Source organism: Lagenorhynchus albirostris, chromosome 10, assembly GCF_949774975.1.
Source record: "Lagenorhynchus albirostris chromosome 10, mLagAlb1.1, whole genome shotgun sequence".
Taxonomy (NCBI): Eukaryota; Metazoa; Chordata; class Mammalia; order Artiodactyla; family Delphinidae; genus Lagenorhynchus; species Lagenorhynchus albirostris.
This window is the reverse complement of record NC_083104.1, coordinates 3,038,316-3,055,549: the sequence shown is the minus strand read 5'-3', so window position 1 is coordinate 3,055,549 and position 17,234 is coordinate 3,038,316. Positions and strand designations below refer to the sequence as shown.

At 58.8% G+C, this 17,234-nt stretch overlaps 1 protein-coding gene across 5 annotated transcripts in view; it reads right to left on the bottom strand.

The window, feature by feature from the left end:
• Nucleotides 1–9,508, bottom strand: part of FBLN2 (fibulin 2) — a 74,875-nt gene extending 65,367 nt beyond the window's left edge. For all 5 annotated transcript variants that reach the window (XM_060161050.1, XM_060161051.1, XM_060161052.1 and 2 more), the window contains exon 1: nt 9,397–9,508. The gene's annotated coding sequence lies outside the window, so the exon portion shown is untranslated. The remainder of the gene's footprint in view (nt 1–9,396) is intronic.
• Between the last annotated feature and the right edge of the window lie 7,726 nt (nt 9,509–17,234).

Here is a 17,234-nt window from a genome sequence, read left to right as displayed (position 1 = left end):
TGGGCCACCCGACTGCCACATGGCAGAGCCCGCCTGAGAATAACCAACATGGAGGATGGAGACAGAGCCCTCACAGCATCTCTAGAGCCCACAGATACAGCCAAGCCTGAAGGCAGCCATTGTACATTTTAGTCCCATGACATTTTTGCTAAAGTCGTACTTTCTATCACTCCTGACAGCTGTGATGAGGAAGCAAGAGTAGCAACTGTGCTGTATGTGTCACTGACCAGATTCCTAGAACATCTGAGTCTCTGGAGTTACTGAACTTTGTTCCTGCAGTGGACACCTCCTGGGGTGGCAGCCGGTTTCATTCAATGCTCATCCTTAGGGACCAGCTGGAGCTGCAGTCACTGTCAGGACTAAGTGACCCCACCCCTAGCCACAGCCGACTGACTGGCCCAGAGTGGAGGTTTGCCCAAGCTGGGCCAATCAGAGCTCTCCCCCAACAAACTGGGCCCATCAGAGTTCTTCACCCTCAGCTCAGCCAATCAGAGCTCCCCCACCCCAAACTGGGCCAATCAGAGCTCTTCCCCAGGATTTTGAACTGGAACTAGAAGAAAACACAGACCAACTCTGGTGGCAAGAAACTGTGAGTTGAGGGTGGGCACATTTAAGTCATTTTGAGAGAATCATCCAGACTCACAGAGAAAAGCAGAGACAAAAAAGATGGGGCGTGAGGCAGCCTTGGTGGCATGGAGTCCCCAGCCCTGCACCGACCATGCAGGGACCCCCTCAGACACAGATAAGCCTACATGAGGGAGACCCTCTCCCACAGCGACGGGAAGGCCTCTCCTGACGCCAGGAGCAGGGAGAGCACTATGGGGGTCTGAGCCCAGGTCGTGGTGGGCTACCTGGCCATGTGCTCAGGCTCCACCATCCCTGTGGGACCCCCCGGGGTCTGAGGCCAAGGAAGGGTCACTCCTCCCACCCCACGCATGGGAAGCCACAGCCACATCGAGGGGGTGTATCTGGGTCAGGCATGTCCTTCCTTGGGGACAGGCACGTGATGTCACCACAACCTTTCCATCCCCAGCAATCCCTTAAACGATTCTCGCTCACTTTTGAGAGTGTAAGGTCAGGCACTCAGAAAACACATTAGGGGACTCGTGGTGCAGTGGTTGGGAGTCCGCCTGCCAATGCAGGGGACACGCGTTCGAGCCCTGGTCCGGGAAGTCCCCACCTGCCGCAGAGCAACTGAGCCCATGTGCCACAGCTACTGAGCCTGCGCTCTAGAGACCGTGAGCCACAACTACTGAGCCCGTGTGCCACAACTACTGAGCCCGTGCGCCTAGAGCCGGTGCTCCACAACAAGAGAAGCCACCGCAATGAGAAGCCTGTGCACCGCAACGAAGAGCAGCCCCCGCTCGCCGCAGCTAGAGAAAGCTCGCGTGCAGCAACGAACACGCAACACAGCCAAAAATAAATAAATAAATAAATAGAATTTTAAAAAAGAAAACACGTTAGGTGGGGGGGTGGTACAAGGACTGGGGCAAACTTTCCTCCACGCCAGGTCCCGTGGCTAAGTAGGGCCTGACCGGCCGTTACTGTGGTGTCAGTGGTGTGACCCAAAAGAAGTAACATTAATGACTGCTCAGCTGGGTGCAGAACTTTACAGTTTACAAGGCACCCTCCCATCTGGCCAGGCCTAGTTCCCCACCTCCTCCCTGGACCGGGCCCAGCCTCACCTTGCCAGGCGCCATCGCCCCCTTTTCCCGGCACTGGAGCCCTGGCCCTGAGCTCCAGCCTGTCCCCCACTAGCATGGACCCCAGGCCACAGGACGGCCCAGGCTAAGCTGCCTTCACCCTCCAGGGCTCTGCCCAGGCAGCCAGAAGGGCACAGAGCTGGGGTGTAGGGGACACCATAGCCCCCACGTGGGAATGGGGACCAGCCGCTACCTGAGAACCAGGAACTTGGTCTCAGAGAAGACATCTCCGTTGGAGGGACAGCAGCCTCCTCTCACGGCCCCGCCCAGGAGGAAACGTGCCAAGGGGGGGCCCAGAAAGCAGGAAGGGATCCCCAGAAGATGCAAGGTGTGTAATGACCAGCTAGAGGGTCCTCTCCCAGTCGGGCTAGAGATGACCTCTCGGGGTGAGGTGAGACCTCAGGGAGAAGGCAGCAGTACCAGCGGCCCCGCGATGTGTAATCATCCCCCTTTATCCTCTTACGCAGTCAGGACAGCAGAGAACTCTGTGTGGAGCGAACACCTCCCTGACCCTTGCCAACCTTCCTTCGTGGCACAGAGGAGGTAGGCGCACCGGGCGTAAGGCCGGCAGAGGCTGGGAACAGCAGGGGCTGGGATTCAGTCCTGCACTGGGGCTGTCATCTTTGTTCTCACGGGTATTGCTGATTTAGAGCGAGTGATCCTGATTCTATCTACAGTTGTGGAAAACGGCCTCCTTTCAGTATAAGTGTAAGTAAAACAGGGGAGGAACTATTTAAAATCTATTAACTATAATGTAAAGGCACAGGAGGTGGGGGCGATCCAGCACAAAACGTGACGGCATTGTGCTAATGGTTGCTTGAGCACAAGCAGAAGCCAACATGCCCTGGCTTCTTTTTTTTTTTTTTTTTTTTTTTGCCAAGAAAGGGCACAAGACCCCCTATGCAGTGCCCGTGTTCGGACAACACTTGAATTCATCTGCTCTGAGGATATGCAGGGGGTCAGATGAGGGCGCTCGGCCAGCACTGAACCCCCGGGAGGATGGCTAATCTCTCAGCTCCCGAGGCCTCGGAAAGTTGACGTGGAAACCAGGATGAAGCATGGTGGTCTTGAAAGAGAACATGTGTGTGCGTGTGTGTGTTTACAGGCGCCTGTGTGTGTTTCAGGTCAAGGAGGGTACCGTGTGGTTGTGCACGTGTGTCAAGACCACTGTGGGGAGACTCTAAGAACAGAATTTTCTGGAGCGCCGAAAGCTCACTTGGTGATCGCAGACACAGCTGGATGAGAGACCCAGGCTGAGGCAGGATGAACTCTGGGAGGCTCAACAATGGGTGAGCCCGGAGCACAAGGCCCAGGGCCAGCCCTGATGCAGACGATGGCATATCAGTGATCACGGAGAAGGGGGGCGTGACCCTCGACAGAACCGAGCTAACACGTGTTACCTAAGCACTGCATATGTGCCAAGACCCGCGCTGGGGGCTTTCCACAGGACCCTCCCAGGCGGGCACCGCCACCAGGCCCATGCTACAGATGGAGAAGCCAAGGCCCCCGTCATCTGGGCCCAGGCAGGCGCTTCCCTGGCCTGGCGAGGTCCTCACCCCACCATCACCCAGCCCCTCAGAACCCTTTTCCCACGCTTCAGGCCATTCCCGGGCACCAAATGACAGCAGAACCAGGAGGGCTGTCCCCAGTGCGCAGATGAGGAAACTGAGGCCCTGGGAGGTGAGATGGCCTGAGGCCAGCAGGGTCTGCTTGAAGACAAAAGCCTCCAGTGGCCGCAGGCGGCCATCCACTCCCAGGCACATGGGTTCCCGCGGCCCCCACCCTCTTGGCCTCGCGGAGGCTCTCGACGCTCCCCCCACCCCCCGGCCGCACCCGCGCCCCCAGCAGACAGGCAGGCAGGCGCACCACTTCTTCACCAACACTGACCCGGGCGGGGTCGCCGTGGCCGCCCACATTATAGCCCCCACACACCGAAAAGCCAGGCTCCCCACCCTCGAGGAAGGAAATAACCTTTCCCCAAACCAGCACTTTCTCTGCAATCATCTCCGTATATGAGAAGACAGAGGTGTTTTTGCAACGTTTCCAAATTCCAACAACACTGAGGACAATGGGGCAAAATGACGCATGGCTTGACCCCAGAGGGGCCCCAGGAAGGGACCGGCCCAAAGGAGAGGAATTAGTGGTGCGTACGTGCCACAGTACCCCATAAGCCAGGGCGGCCAGCCCGGGGCAGGACCTCGAGGTGGACAGACCTAGCTCCCGCCCAGCCCCTCCTCCTCACTTGCTGTGCGGCTGCAGTCAGGCCCACCCCCTCCGAGCCTGTTTCCCTGCCGTCACCGCTCAAGCCTCCTGCCTGCCAGCTTGCCCCTCCACTCCCCCCCACACACCTGAGCTGCCAGAGGGCCCCTCCAGCACTCTGGCCATGCCCCTCCCCTGCTCAGAAACACCCCGAGGCTGCCCACCTGCCACCCTCAGGGCAGGACATGAGGTCCTCCATGTCTGGTCCAGTGCACGGGGCCAGCCTTCCTTCCCCCCTCCTCCAACCCACCTTCCACTGTCCACCCCTCAACCTTCACATCACAGCGCCAGTATCACCCCCTCCAGGGAGCCCTCCCTCACCATGCCTAGGCTCCCAGAGCCTCTGTGCTCTCCTCCAGGACAGCCGTGACTGAAGCATTTCAGAATTGCCTACATGGGTCTCTGGGGCCCTCGGGAGGGCCAGGGAGGGACCATGGGCCGGCCCACACCAGAGGCTATTGTGAGTGCTGTGTGCAAGGAGAGGGACCAAGGCCCCTGATGTGGAAGGAACCCCGAGTCCAGCCAGCCTCTCCCAGCTGCTCCCACACAACCCCTGCCCAGGGTTGCCCACCCTTGAGGAGGGAGGCTGCAACTCCACTCCCACTGCCCCACAAGGCCCGGATGGAGGCCCCAGGCTGCTGCTACCCTCCAGGCTGCTACCCTCCCAGCAGCTGGGGCGGGGAGTGGAGGGAGCCTGAAAATCCCAGGAAGACCTCACCCCTCCCCGAACTGAAACCTCACCACACCCAAGATAAAACTGAAAGCCCTCCTGCACCCCCAGACCTGACCACCCTCCTTGCTCACAGGGGTCCTGTCCTCCAGCTGCTCCAGGTCATTTGCACGTGCTGTGCCCTCTGCCTGAGTGTCCGTACTCCACGGGCCTCCTCCTACGCCCTACCTAAAGCAGCCCCACCCCCACCCTGGTCTCAGCCAGCTCCGTCTGCTTTTTAGCCCAGGCGCACACGGCCAGCTCTGACAGAAAGCAAGCTCTGTGGGGGCAGTGGAGGTCGTATTGGTACTGCTTTATCCCAAGAACAGTGACCAGCACCCTGGTAGGTATCACTTACTTCCTCCTTCCAACAACCCTAAGAGAGGGGTTATGACACCCATTTGACAGATGAGGAAACTGAGGCTCAGAGAAGGTCACTGGCCCGAAGGAAGCATGGCCTGTGAGTGGCAGAGGTGGGATCTGAGCCTGGCAGGTGTCCAAAGCGGGGACTTCCCTGTGCCCAGCTGCCACCTGCACAGACCCCCGGGGGACTGGACCTGTCGCTAGGCTCCGGTCCGGCTGGGAGGCGGGCTGTGGAAACAGGCTGAGGATGGGACGCTAACCGCTGTGGTGCCCACCCCAGGAAAAGCCAGCAGTCAAGTCGGCAGAAGGAAACACCCACAGGAAAAGGGGGAAGACAAAAAGGGGGCATTTTTTCTTTTGTCCGATTGCCAAACTGTGCAAAAGAGTGACTTTGTTCCCATCTAATTTTAATCACAGTGGAAACCTTTGTATACCACGCCAGAAAGAAGTCAGTGTGTTCGACAACAAGGTCAGTAAAGGGAACTTAAAACCCATCCTTAAACACTGCACTTAAAACTCACAAATGAACAGTCACCCACCAACTGCCCAACTGCTTTTGAATTTAATGTAATATTGGAACAGGCAATACAGTGGTACGGCTCAAAATCCAGAAAATATAAGAAGGCACACAACGGGAGTGTCCCCTCACCTGGCACCCTTGTCCCCCACCTGCACACGCCCTGCAGGTAACCACAGGTAACCACTGCAACCCCCCAGGGCTTCCTCTCAGTGTTTGCCTATGAGCCTATAAGCAAACGTGGATTTACGTCTTATTTGACACAAGAGGCAGCGTATCTTACACACCATTCAGCACCTCGTTTTCCTCTCAACAGATCTTGAAGATCAGAGCCGCCTCATTTTTTACAGCTGCATAATATCCCATTGTATGGCTGCACCAACATCTATTTGACCAGCACATATCACCCTGGATCTCAAGTGTCTGTCCACAGCCCTGCTTCCCCACCTACCTGTGGCTTCTCAAGGCTGAGACCTGCCCTCAGGCACAGGGCCCGGGACAGGGCCTCCGCACTCCTGCCAACATCCTCACTACGGAGGCCTACAACCTCTAGATCCTGCAGCTGGGGAGGGTGTCTTAAAATGGGAATCACATCTCATTGCTCCCTGGAGAGAAACTTCTCCGAAGCTTTCAAATGTCCTGCCCCACCGCTCTCCTCCTCCCCCCTCCCCTCGCCCACCCGCTCCTGCCTCCTCCCTTCCTGTCCCTCGCACACACCAAGCCAGGCCCCACCGAAAGTCCTTTCTTTGCACCAGCTGTACCCTCTGCCCACACCCTCCCATCTCAGCTCAGAGATCCCCTTCTCAGAGGGCCCCGCTCTCCCGCCCGGACTGGGTTGCCCACTGCGAGCTAGAACTCCATCCCAGGGCAGGGCCTTCAGCTGGTGGGGAGGCGGGTGCTCAGAGCTCAAGAAGCCAGAGAGGGGATACACCACCTACCTCCTAGGCAACAGACCCCCAGCTCCCATCCCCAACACCCACTTCAGTACTGTGAGCCCCAGAAAGTGGTCAGACAGCACCCACTTTACAGAAGGGAAGACTGAGGCTCACTGACGGGAGGGAGAGACCCCCTGCACCACCTGTGTGGCCAGGCCCAGCACCTTCCTCCCCAGCAGGAACGAAAACCTCCAGGAGGTACACGGACGAGGCCAGGGGCTGCCCACCATCCCCAAGTCCCGTGTGCCGCCGACAGGGCTGGTCCTCGTTCACTCAGTCAACAAACTTCCAGGAGGACACACATCACAGGGACATTCAGATCCCATGAATTCAGCCGCATAACGTGGTAAACAGAGACAGCAGAGAGTCACAGGAACCAGGACGTAAAATAATTCAGCAGCTGCCCCACCCCACGCCACCCAGCAAGAGGCCACCAAGGAGCGCGCGCGCGGGAGCTGGGCCTGTCCCTCGGCCCGCGTCCCTCCCTGCAGAGCGCCTCCTCCACCAAGGCCAGCCAGGGAGTGAAGGAAAAAATGCTCCCACCCACAGCCCCACGTGCAAGGCAGACACAGAATTCTGACGCCCAACAGGACACACCATGGTCCCCCTGAGGCCCTGCAGGGACTTGGGGTCTTCACCACACTGGTCTTGGGGTCACAGTCACCCGAGAGCAGAGCAGGAAAGTGTGCTGGGCTTTCAGGCCAATCAAATGGAACCGTGGTGGTCCTCTAGGTCATGTGAGACTGTCACCTTAGGCCCTGAATTGAGCTCCACCCTGAACCCTGCTGAGAAGGCAGCTTCACTGCCCTCAGTCCTTCCACAAGCGTTCATTAAGCACCTACTGCCTGTCAGGTGTGAACGTGGTTTGGGGAATTTGCCCAGGGTCAATGAGACCAAGTCCCTCCCCTCGTGGATTCACTGAAAGGCTGGCAAAGAGCTTGGTTTTAGAGTCAGAAAAACCTAGGCTGAAATCCCAGCTGTGCCCTTTGTTTGCTGAGAGACCCTTCCTGGGCCTCAGTCTCCCCAACTTTCAAAAGGGGCAAGACTGCGACCTTGCAGGATCATGGCTGGGATCTGGGGAGAAAAGCGAAGGACAGGGCCTGGCTCTGAGATCCCTCCCTCCCTCCCACAGGGACCCCAGCGCCCACCCCCAGAGCCCCGCAGACAGTGCCGGCCACCATCACAAAGAGGCCCCGCGCTCCAGGTCCCCTCATGGCTCCCACCACTAAGGCCATACGCGGAGGCTCACCAGCCATGGGCGAGGGGACTACCCTAGGTCCACTCCGGGGTGGGCACTGCTGCAAAAACGGCCCAGTTTACACAGCAGGCACAGCCGACACAGAGGTCTACGCAGGCCGGGTGGGAACTGTGGCCAGATGGTCTCCTGCCCCAGCCCAGGGGCAGCAGAAAAGCAGCACTAGCGAAGGGCACCTCGCAGGGATGTGGGTCCTGAGCTGCAGACCTTGTGATTTTTCAGAAGACGGAAATCCGGACTTTTATGTGAAAGCTGCCAATCTGTAAATGCTGGCAGCTAATTAACTTTTTAAAAATAATAACAACAGGGTAAGAGCCAAACAAAACATGCACAGCCAGCTGCGGTAGGGGCTGGCAAGTTTGCGCCTGCAGGAGGTAACAGCCTTTCACTTCATCCCTCCCCGGCCCAACCCTCTTAACACGGGCGGGCGGGCGCTGGACGCCGAGAGGCGAGGGTGGGGGCGGTAGTTCCCGGGCCCTCCCTTCCTCCTGGCGGGGATCGTCGCCCCCATTTGCGCGTGGGGAAGGTGAGGCTCAGAGCCCCAGTGATTTGGCCACAAACGCGTGCCAGGACCAGGCATCAGGGCTTGCTCAGGCAGCGCCCTGGACCGGCACCCTTACTCAAGGGGCTCTGGATGACGAACACCACCCCAATTTTCCTTCCATTTCTGGCCCGTCACGGCGACACCTGCTGGCTTGGACCCGCCCAAGTGGTGGTCACAAACCGAGGTGGGGTGAGACCTTGTGACCGCAAAGGGAGGGAGGGCACCCCTGCAGGGAGAGTGGGAAGGGGGAGAGGATGCAGGGGGGCAGGGGGTGATGAGGAATGGGGAGGTCCCCGGAGTCGGGGCCACCCCTGCCTACTGAGCCCCCTGCCTGTGCTCCCCACACCCTAAGGGAGCCTCAGCCCAGAGCTTCCCCCAGCCCGACTCGGGGCCCATCCGGCTCAGGACGGCACGGAGGGCTGTGCTCGCCCAGGGGAGAGGGCCGGGGTCCGCTGGACTCTTAAGTTGTTGGCGTGTACGACTGTGTGTGCAAGAGTCACGGTGGGGGGGGAGGGGGTCTGTCTGCCGCCCCAGGGATGTGAGAGACACGTGTGTGACACATGTGAGACATATGTGTGTGTGACAGACACGCGCGTGTGTTAACGAGGCACACGCGTTTCACAGACGGCGGGCTGACAGAGGCGTGCGTGTCTGGGAGACGCCCGTGTGCCAGGCACGTGTGTGTGAAGCCTGCGTGCGCAAGAGCGACGTGTGACAGATGAGTGTGAGGGGCCGGGCGTGCGTGAGAGCGAAAGGGTCTGGAGGGGGGATGCGGGACGGAGACGCGGGGCCGCCCCGCGGAGCCTGAGGAACTTCTGCCGCCTGCGATGGGCGGACGCGAGGGGGAGGAGAGCGCGCGGCGGCGGCGGTGCCCGACCGAGGGCCCAGTTCCCTCCCGGGACGATGACCCGGGTTCAGGACTTGCGGGGCGGGGTGGCGGAGCGCGGAAGAGGGAGGGGGTGGCGGGACCCGGGCGGGTGGGGGCCCTCCGCCACCTCGCGAGCCGCCGGGCGCCGGCCAGGGTGTCGCATCCGCCCGCCGGGGCGCCGTCCCCACGGCCGGCCCGGGGGCGTGGAGCCCGCAGCGCGTGCCGAGGTCCGCGTGCACTCACCGCGCTGCGCTCCGCTCGTCCCGCGGCGGGCGCGTCTGTCCAGTAGTCCGTCTGCCCCGCCGTCGGCGCGTCTAGAGCTCGGGAGTCCGGCGGCGGCGCGGGGCGGCGCGAGGCGGGGCGGGGCGGGTCGAGGGGCGGGCTGAGCCGGCGCCGGGCCCCCTGCCCGCCCTGCCCCCTCCACCTCCGGGGCGGGGTCTCCGCCGCGGCCGGGGAGGGGGCCGAGCCGGCGCCGACGCTCCTCGCCCAGCCGCGCACCCGGGGCCGGACTTGGCCGCGCCGCGCTTGCGCCCCGAGCCCCGTTCCCCCGTGGCGCGCCTCCCTCGCCGCACCCCCTCGTCGCCGCGTCTGAACGCGGAGTCCCAGCCCCCGCCCTGCTGCCCGCAGCGTTCTTTGGCCCGGAACCTCAGCCAGCCTGGGCCTCAGTGTCCCCGCCGGGAAGATGGGCCCGGCCACCTCGGGCAAGTTGGGAGGGCCTGCGAGGCTTAGAAGTAACACTGGCTGGAGGGAGGCCCAGCTTGGCCGCCTCCCATCCCCTGCTGCCTGCCCTGGGCGCCCCCACACCCCGGCCTGCTGGCACCGGGTCCCAGCCTCCAGCCTAGGTTTGTCCTTTCCCTAACCTCCACATCTGCCTGTGGCCACTGTGTGACCTCAACCAAGGCCCTTGACCTCTCTGAGCCCAGCCTCCTCATCTCTTGGGCAGATTAACCCTGGGCTGCCGGTGGGGAGCCATGGAGAACCCCATGTCGTGCCCTCAGCACAGGGCCCAACAGGCAGTGAACAGTCCAGGCTCTCAGCTCAAAACGTTAAGTACCGTAACTCTCCCCCACAGAGCAGAGGCAGGATGGGTCATCGTCGGGTCCCCACTCACCAGGTTTGGCAGCCTTGGAGCCTGTGCCTGGTAAGAGGACCTACAGGGAACAGGCTACCTCCCAGATGCTTTCTGCAGGCCAAGGGCTCACAACTCCATCCCAAAACCCACGCAAGCAAAATCAGGCACGGGCAGATCAGGGCAAACATTTGGCACCAGAGCAGACCCGGTGAAAGGGGGACTGGCCCCAAACCCACTGGGCCCTGCAGGCCTGGACTCTGGCACTGGGACCCACACCCTGGTCCCTTCCCAGAGAGAGTCGGGGTCCCGGAAGTCTGTCCTTCCATCTCTGCCTCTCTCTACCACCTTCTGTCTCTCTCTTCTTAATGTAGTAAAATTCACATAGTGTAAAATTCACCTTTGAAAGCGTACAATTCAGCGGCGTTTAGAGCATTCACAACTTTTTCTCTTGTTATCTCTTAGCCACTCCGTCTCGATCTCTCTTTGCTGCTGTGAATCGACGTCTCTCTGCAGCTCTCCGTGTCCCCTTCAGATGGCCCATGTCTCCGTGTCTCTCTGGATCGTCTCACTCTTCACCCACCCTGTCTCTCCTGCTCTGGGTCTCCCTCTGGGTCTCCATCTCAGTTTTGACAGCAGTCTGTCTCTCTGTCTTACTCTGTCCTTGGTCTCTGCATTTCCCTCCGACTCTGTCCTTAGTCTCTGTGTCTCTCGCAGTCCTGGGGCCACATTCTCCAGGACCTGAGGCCTAGCCCAGGACCTCTGGGAGCTCCTTCCATCCCTGCCAGGAGACAGATGGCCCAGCGGCTGCCACCTCACATCAGAGCAGCAGCCGTGGACCCAGAGTGTGCCCCCACCCCCATGCCGGGGGCCTCCGGAGCCCAGGACTGGGGTGAGGCAGCAAAGAGCAAAAGCAACGAGAGGGGAAGCCACCTGCCTGGGGTCACACAGCTGGGAGGCGGTAAAGCCAGAAAGTGCCCAGGGGCTCAGACAGGGCTGGCCGCGGAGGAGCCACAAATGAGACGGAGGGGCAAAGCCTGCACTGACAGCCTGGGGCCAGGCTACCCCGGCTTTCTGTGTAACCATGCCAGGCCCTTCCTCTCTGGGCCATTTTCCCCACTGGAGCTTGTTCTCCCTTGGGGCCTCTGCACTTGCTGTTCCCTCTGCCTGGAATGCCCTTCCCCCAGGTCCCCATGGCTGGCTCACCCTTGATTAGGTACAGGTGCAATGTCACCACCCCAGAGAGCCCTCCCTAAGACCCCAGCAGAGATAGCAACTGCCCCTCCCTCGGTCACTCTTTCCCCTCTCTACACCTCAGAGTCCTTGTCACTAGCGGCCTTTTTAAAATTCATTTATAAGTGACTGTAGGTAAGATAGCCTGGTAAAAACTCCACCACCACCCACCAGCTGTGTGACCTTGGGCAAGTTGCTTGACGTCCCTGGGTCTTGATTGCCTCAACTGTAAAATGAGCTGAATGATATCAGGGCCAATCTGGTGGGATTGTTGAGAAGATTAACTGAACTGAAATCCAAGAGTACTTTGAACAGGGCTTGGCCCCAGGGGCGAGCTCAGTAGCATCTGATGATTGAGTGAGTGGTAGATTGAATCCTTCCTTCTGTCATTACTTGCGGAAGGCACCAGGCCTTGCCTCGCGTGAGCCTGGGCGACTCTCTGCCCTCCGATGCGCTCCCTTCCTGCCCCAGGTGTCCGAGCGGAGGTTTGGCCTCCCCTCAGCCCACCCCCAAGGCCTGGCCGGCTTTCCAGGAGAGAAAGTGAGATACTTCCCTGTTATCTGAGCTGGAGATGCACTAAGGCAGCCGCCCCCTCGGAGCCCTGCCAGGGCTGTTATCGCAGACGGAGTGCACATCACCCACCAGGAATTTGGGGCCCGGGGCTCAGGCGAGACACGGTTGGAGGGAGTTCCAGGCCGATAAGGCCAAGACAGAATGCTCAGAGTGGGCAGCCGAGTTACATCGGTGACATCTCGGCAGCCTCCCGGGCATCGAGGCGCCAGGGCTGGCGGGTGCGGGGCCCACCTGCACCCCCGGCCAGCCCGGGTGGAGCGGAGGAGGCCCGCCGGGCTTCCTGGGTCTGCATCCTCGCTGGGTAGCCAGGAGGAGGTTACTGTGCCTCTTCTGGCATCTGAGAAATGAGAGTGACAATAACCCACACAACAGTAGCGTAGGGTTTACACGCGTGGGCCCTGTAGCCACGTGGTTGGTTTAAAGCCACTTGCCCCTGTGTGACGTTCATGGTGGCTTTAGCCCTCTGCCCTCAATGGCCTCGTCTACAAAATATTTCCTGTCTCCTGTGATTGCTTTGGAGATGCTTAGAGCAGGTCTGGCAGGTGATGAGCCCTCAGTTACATGCTTGCTGCTCCTAACGGCACACGACCTAGACCAGCTTGAGCCAGCATGGCGCCCCCGTCTCCCTGCACACCTGGGAGCCGGCAGCATGGGGGCAGCTGGCTCCTTGGATGCTGGGCCTGACACCCCTGCCAGGACCTGGCCTGCTGCTGCTTCTGGGGGCCAAGGGACCCCCCTTTGTCCAGGGGTGAGCTCTGCACTGGGCCGGCTCCGTCATCGCTCTGGCCTCACATTCAGCATCCGATGTAGCCACCATGACTGGGCAGCACGGAAAGTGAGTGTCTGGGCCCAGCCAGACTCGAGAATATTCCGTAACTACAGGATACATATTCAGAGCGGATGGGCACTGATTTTCGCACAGAGGTGCTCCTCACCCAGGGGTGGCACTGCCTGTCAGACTTCTGCCCAACAAGCCCCAGGGCAGCACCACCCAGACCTCAGTTGTAGGACAAATCCGTCCTCTAGAATCACCCGGGGGCGTCTACACCCAGAACGGGTGGAGCTGAGTCTCCGGAGGATGCAGCTGGGCATCTGTAGTTTTTAAGCCCCAGGTGCCCGGAGATGCTGCCAAGTGTAGAAAGCACAGCCTCCCCCTGCCCTTCTTCCAACTGTGTCCCTCCCACCTGGAGCCCACGATGCCTCATGCCAGGCCCTGGCATCCCCTGCTCAGACGGCCCTGAGTCCCAGGGTCTGTGCTGGCCCTGCCCCCAGGTGTGGGCCGCGGTAGACACCCCCCAGGCCCAAGGGGTGGCCGAGGGCAGCGGCTGGCAGGTGGCGTGAATGGAGCTCAGATCTGTGGGCACACAGGCAGTCCCGGGAACGCAATTCAGGTCCTCTCTGGTCTGGACTCCACCCACCTCTCAAGCCCCTTCGCCCACCCCACGCGTGCTCCTGTCCGTAGCCCCGGCCTCCTACTCTTCAACCCCATGGAAAGCTGATCGTGCACTGAAAACCTCCCCACCTCCTGGCCTTCCCATCCCCTGTGGAAGCTGGGCCACCCGGGGCAGACGTGACCAGCCGTCCCCCACTCTCCACGTAAGAAACAAAACTATAGAAACCTGACACAGACCCACGGTTGCCTGACTAAAGACTACATTCCCAGCCTCTCCAGCATCCAGGTAGGAAAGTGAAAATTTGAGGCCACTGAACGGGAGCAAAAGTGGTGTGGCCCCTCCCTCCCTTTCTCCTTCCTGCTGGAGGCGGCGGCCTGGGGTGGGCACGGAGCTGCAGCACCGCCTCGACTACCAGGTGGAAGTCACACTTGGGTGGAAGGCAGACCTGAGCATCATGGAGCCACCGTACCTGGCCCAGACCTTCACCTAAGAGAGAAATGAGCTCTCAAATGCAGTAAGCTGTGAGTCTGTAAGGCCTGAAGCCAGCCCACCCCTTTCAGTTCCAGGGGCCACTAAATTCCCTTTGGGGCTTCAGCCAATCTCAATTTGGCTTTTATCACTTGCACCCAAGAGCCTTGGCTAATAGCCCGAGTTTCACCGTGGCGACATTACCTACCGGCATTTCCCAGGCCCGTTTTGGACACCGGGTTCGTTGGCCATCAGGATCCCTTTGGATCCCTGAGCCATCAGGGATCCGTTTTTCATGATCCCCAAGGATGCTTTACCTTAAATAAATGAAAAGTAAACTCGTATCTGTTCATCATACACTTTAATAGGCACCCTACACTGATTAATTCATTCGATCCTCAAAACAGTCCTAGTGGGACTAGATATTATCACCCCCATCTCACAGACAAAGAAACTGAGGCTCGGTGGCATAGCTAGGGCCCCAGCCCAGAGCAGTCTGACTCGAGTTCATACGCTCTCCCTGCCCTTCCCGAGGCAGGAGGGAAGCACCCTGCAGTCAGGCAGTGGGTTCCCCATCCCCAGGGTATGCACAGGGACCAGGCGCCCCCTTGGCAGAGTGGCTGGAGGGGCTGATGCACGTGGAGTGGGGTATGCAGGGAGAGGAGGTGGGGGAAGCTGTTACAATTTTTCTCTCACTCACACTTTCCCAAGCTGTCTGCTTATTCCAGGAAAGCTGCCCAGCCTAACGCCTCCCATCTGGGAATGGTCAGCCCCTACCTCCTGTGGCCTAGCTCGTTCGTGACTCACCCCCGCCCATCCCTCCGCCTGGTGTGATGAAATTTCTGGCACTTCTGAAAAGTTCTGGCCACCCTAGACAAGACATGGCCCAGCCTTGCAATCAGGCCAGCTCGCCTGGCAGGGGGGAGAGCAAGGAGGCCAGGGGCACTCCGTTCAGGGGCTGGGACCTCCCTAGCGGGCTGGAGAACTAGGCTGAAGGGTCTCAGAGCCGTTTCGCTACTGGAGCAGCCCAGAGACGGGAGGCCTGGTCCCAGCAGGTTTCTTGCTCACTCCAAGCCTCGGTTTTCCCATCTGTGAAATGGGAGAGGCTGACTCTGATTTTTAATAAACAAGTTAGGAAACACACATAAAAAAACATTCAACACCAAAAAATCCACCTTCACAAGAGAACCTCTTCCAAGCCCTTTTGTTTTATACATATAAGTTGTTGCATGAATGAATGTATGTATGCATACCCGCGATCAAATTCTAATGAACACTTTTTCTGCTACATTTTTATGTGATCTATTGTGGCCATTTTCTACAACAAAACATGTATCTACACAATCACTGTCAAGAGCTGCCCAGTATTCCACTATCCGCTATAACCACAGTTGATCTGATCCTCCACTGATCATTTCCAATTTTTTTATCATGAAAAATGATTTGAAGAATATTCTTGAATCTGTATTTTGGGACATTTGTCCACCTCACAGAAGTTGCAAGGGCGAAGGGCATATACATTTGTAAATGCTTGTGATATGTCTGCCAGGGGAAGATGTTGTCCCGTTGTTTGAAGCCGATTGCCTTTGTAAATGTTTACCAGCCATTTGTGTGTCTTCTGAGAATTCCATGTACATGTCCTTCATTCACTTTCATTCTTGAGGCATTCATCTTAATAATTTTTAAGACTTCTCTGTATAGTAGTAGTACTGGCCCTTTGTCCGCCAAGTACATACAGCAGACACCTCTGTTTTAACTTTGTTTCTGTATATATATATATTTTTTTACATGTAGAACTTGTAAAGTTTGATGTAGAAAAACTTTCCAGTATTTTCCTTTGTGCTTAGAAAGGCTTTCTCCATTCTAAGAGGGACGTAGTAAGCTACCTATGTTTTCTTCCAGCACTATTTTTGTTCATTCATTCATCCATCCTTCATTCATTGTTACCCTTTAATCTAACTCCAAGTCCTCTGGTTACCCGGGTCCACAGAGCTGGTGGCTGGACCCTTAGCACAATGCCTTGTTGAGGGACAGGAATTTCCGGTAATTCCTGGAAGCCTCCCCTTCTAGGAATGTGGGGAGGGGAAACACATCTCTAAATAATGAACCTTGGCCTCCAAGGCTCCAAATGACCTCCAGTTACCTGACAGGGCTCCACCCAACCAGTCCTTGGGTGCCAACGAGCTTAGGGTAATGATGCTCGTGGCGGCCATGGGAACGCATCACTCAGATCTCCTGCTCCAAGCAGAGCGGATAACCGCCCACCCCCTCCATCTGAGCTGCCCCCCAGCCAGCAACGGAGCACAGTGGCTACAAATGCAGGATCACTCCAGCAAGACCCAGTATCCCCCCAGCAGAAAAGTGGCTGAGGGCCCCCGCGTCCTGGATGAAGCTTTTTGGAATAATAGTAAAGACAGTAACTAAAATAGTCATGGTGTCATACACTTTAGGAAGCTCTGGTACGACCATGTCTCTTGCATCCCTCTCCACCACACCGCTGAGACTCAGAGCTGGGCTTGGGTCCAAATCCAGGCTCTCTCTGTCCCACCAGGCAGCTTGTGTGAGCCCCGTGCCCACTCCCACCCCAGAGTCCCAAGCCCTTCAGTCTAGGCCTCCCAGTCCAGAGCCATGGCCCAGCAGGCTCTGTGTTTCCTGATCCAACTCTGAGACCCCTGGGCCCCACTTGGCCATAGGGTTGCCGGGGGACAGGGCCCAGAACACCCTTCCCTGAGTGGAGGAGCCTGGAACCTTCTGCCCCAGGTGAACCTGGAAGAAGGAGCCAGAAACTGGGCTATTAGGTGTGGAGAGAAAAGTCTTCCTCGCACAGAGAGGCGACTCCTTCCTGGGCTCCGGCCCTGCCCTCCGGTAACCACAGAGCTCCCTGCTCCTCCTCAGTCAGGGCCCAGGGCGACTGTTCTCCACACCGACAAAGCCCAGCACCCTGTGGTCAGCGCAGCCTGTCCCTCTCCCAAGGTTGGGCCAGAGGCTGAGCTCAGGACCCCAGGGCTCTCTGTGCAGCCTAGAGAGAAGTTTCACCTTCCACGTTCCAACCTTTAGACCTCAGGCGATGTGACCCAGGCTGGAAGTAGTTATTTGCGGTGACTATTGAACTGCCCATACACACGGACTGCAGTGCCCCTCGGCTGCCGGCTGAGCACACAAAGCTGAGGACTCCTTTGGGTTTTTTTGTTTGTTTGTTTCGTTTTTTGCGGTACGCGGGCCTCTCACCGCCGTGGCCTCTCCCGTTGCAGAGCACAGTCTCCGGACGCGCAGGCTCAGCGGCCATGGCTCACGGGCCCAGCCGCTCCGCGGCATGTGGGATCTTCCCGGACCGGGGAACGAAC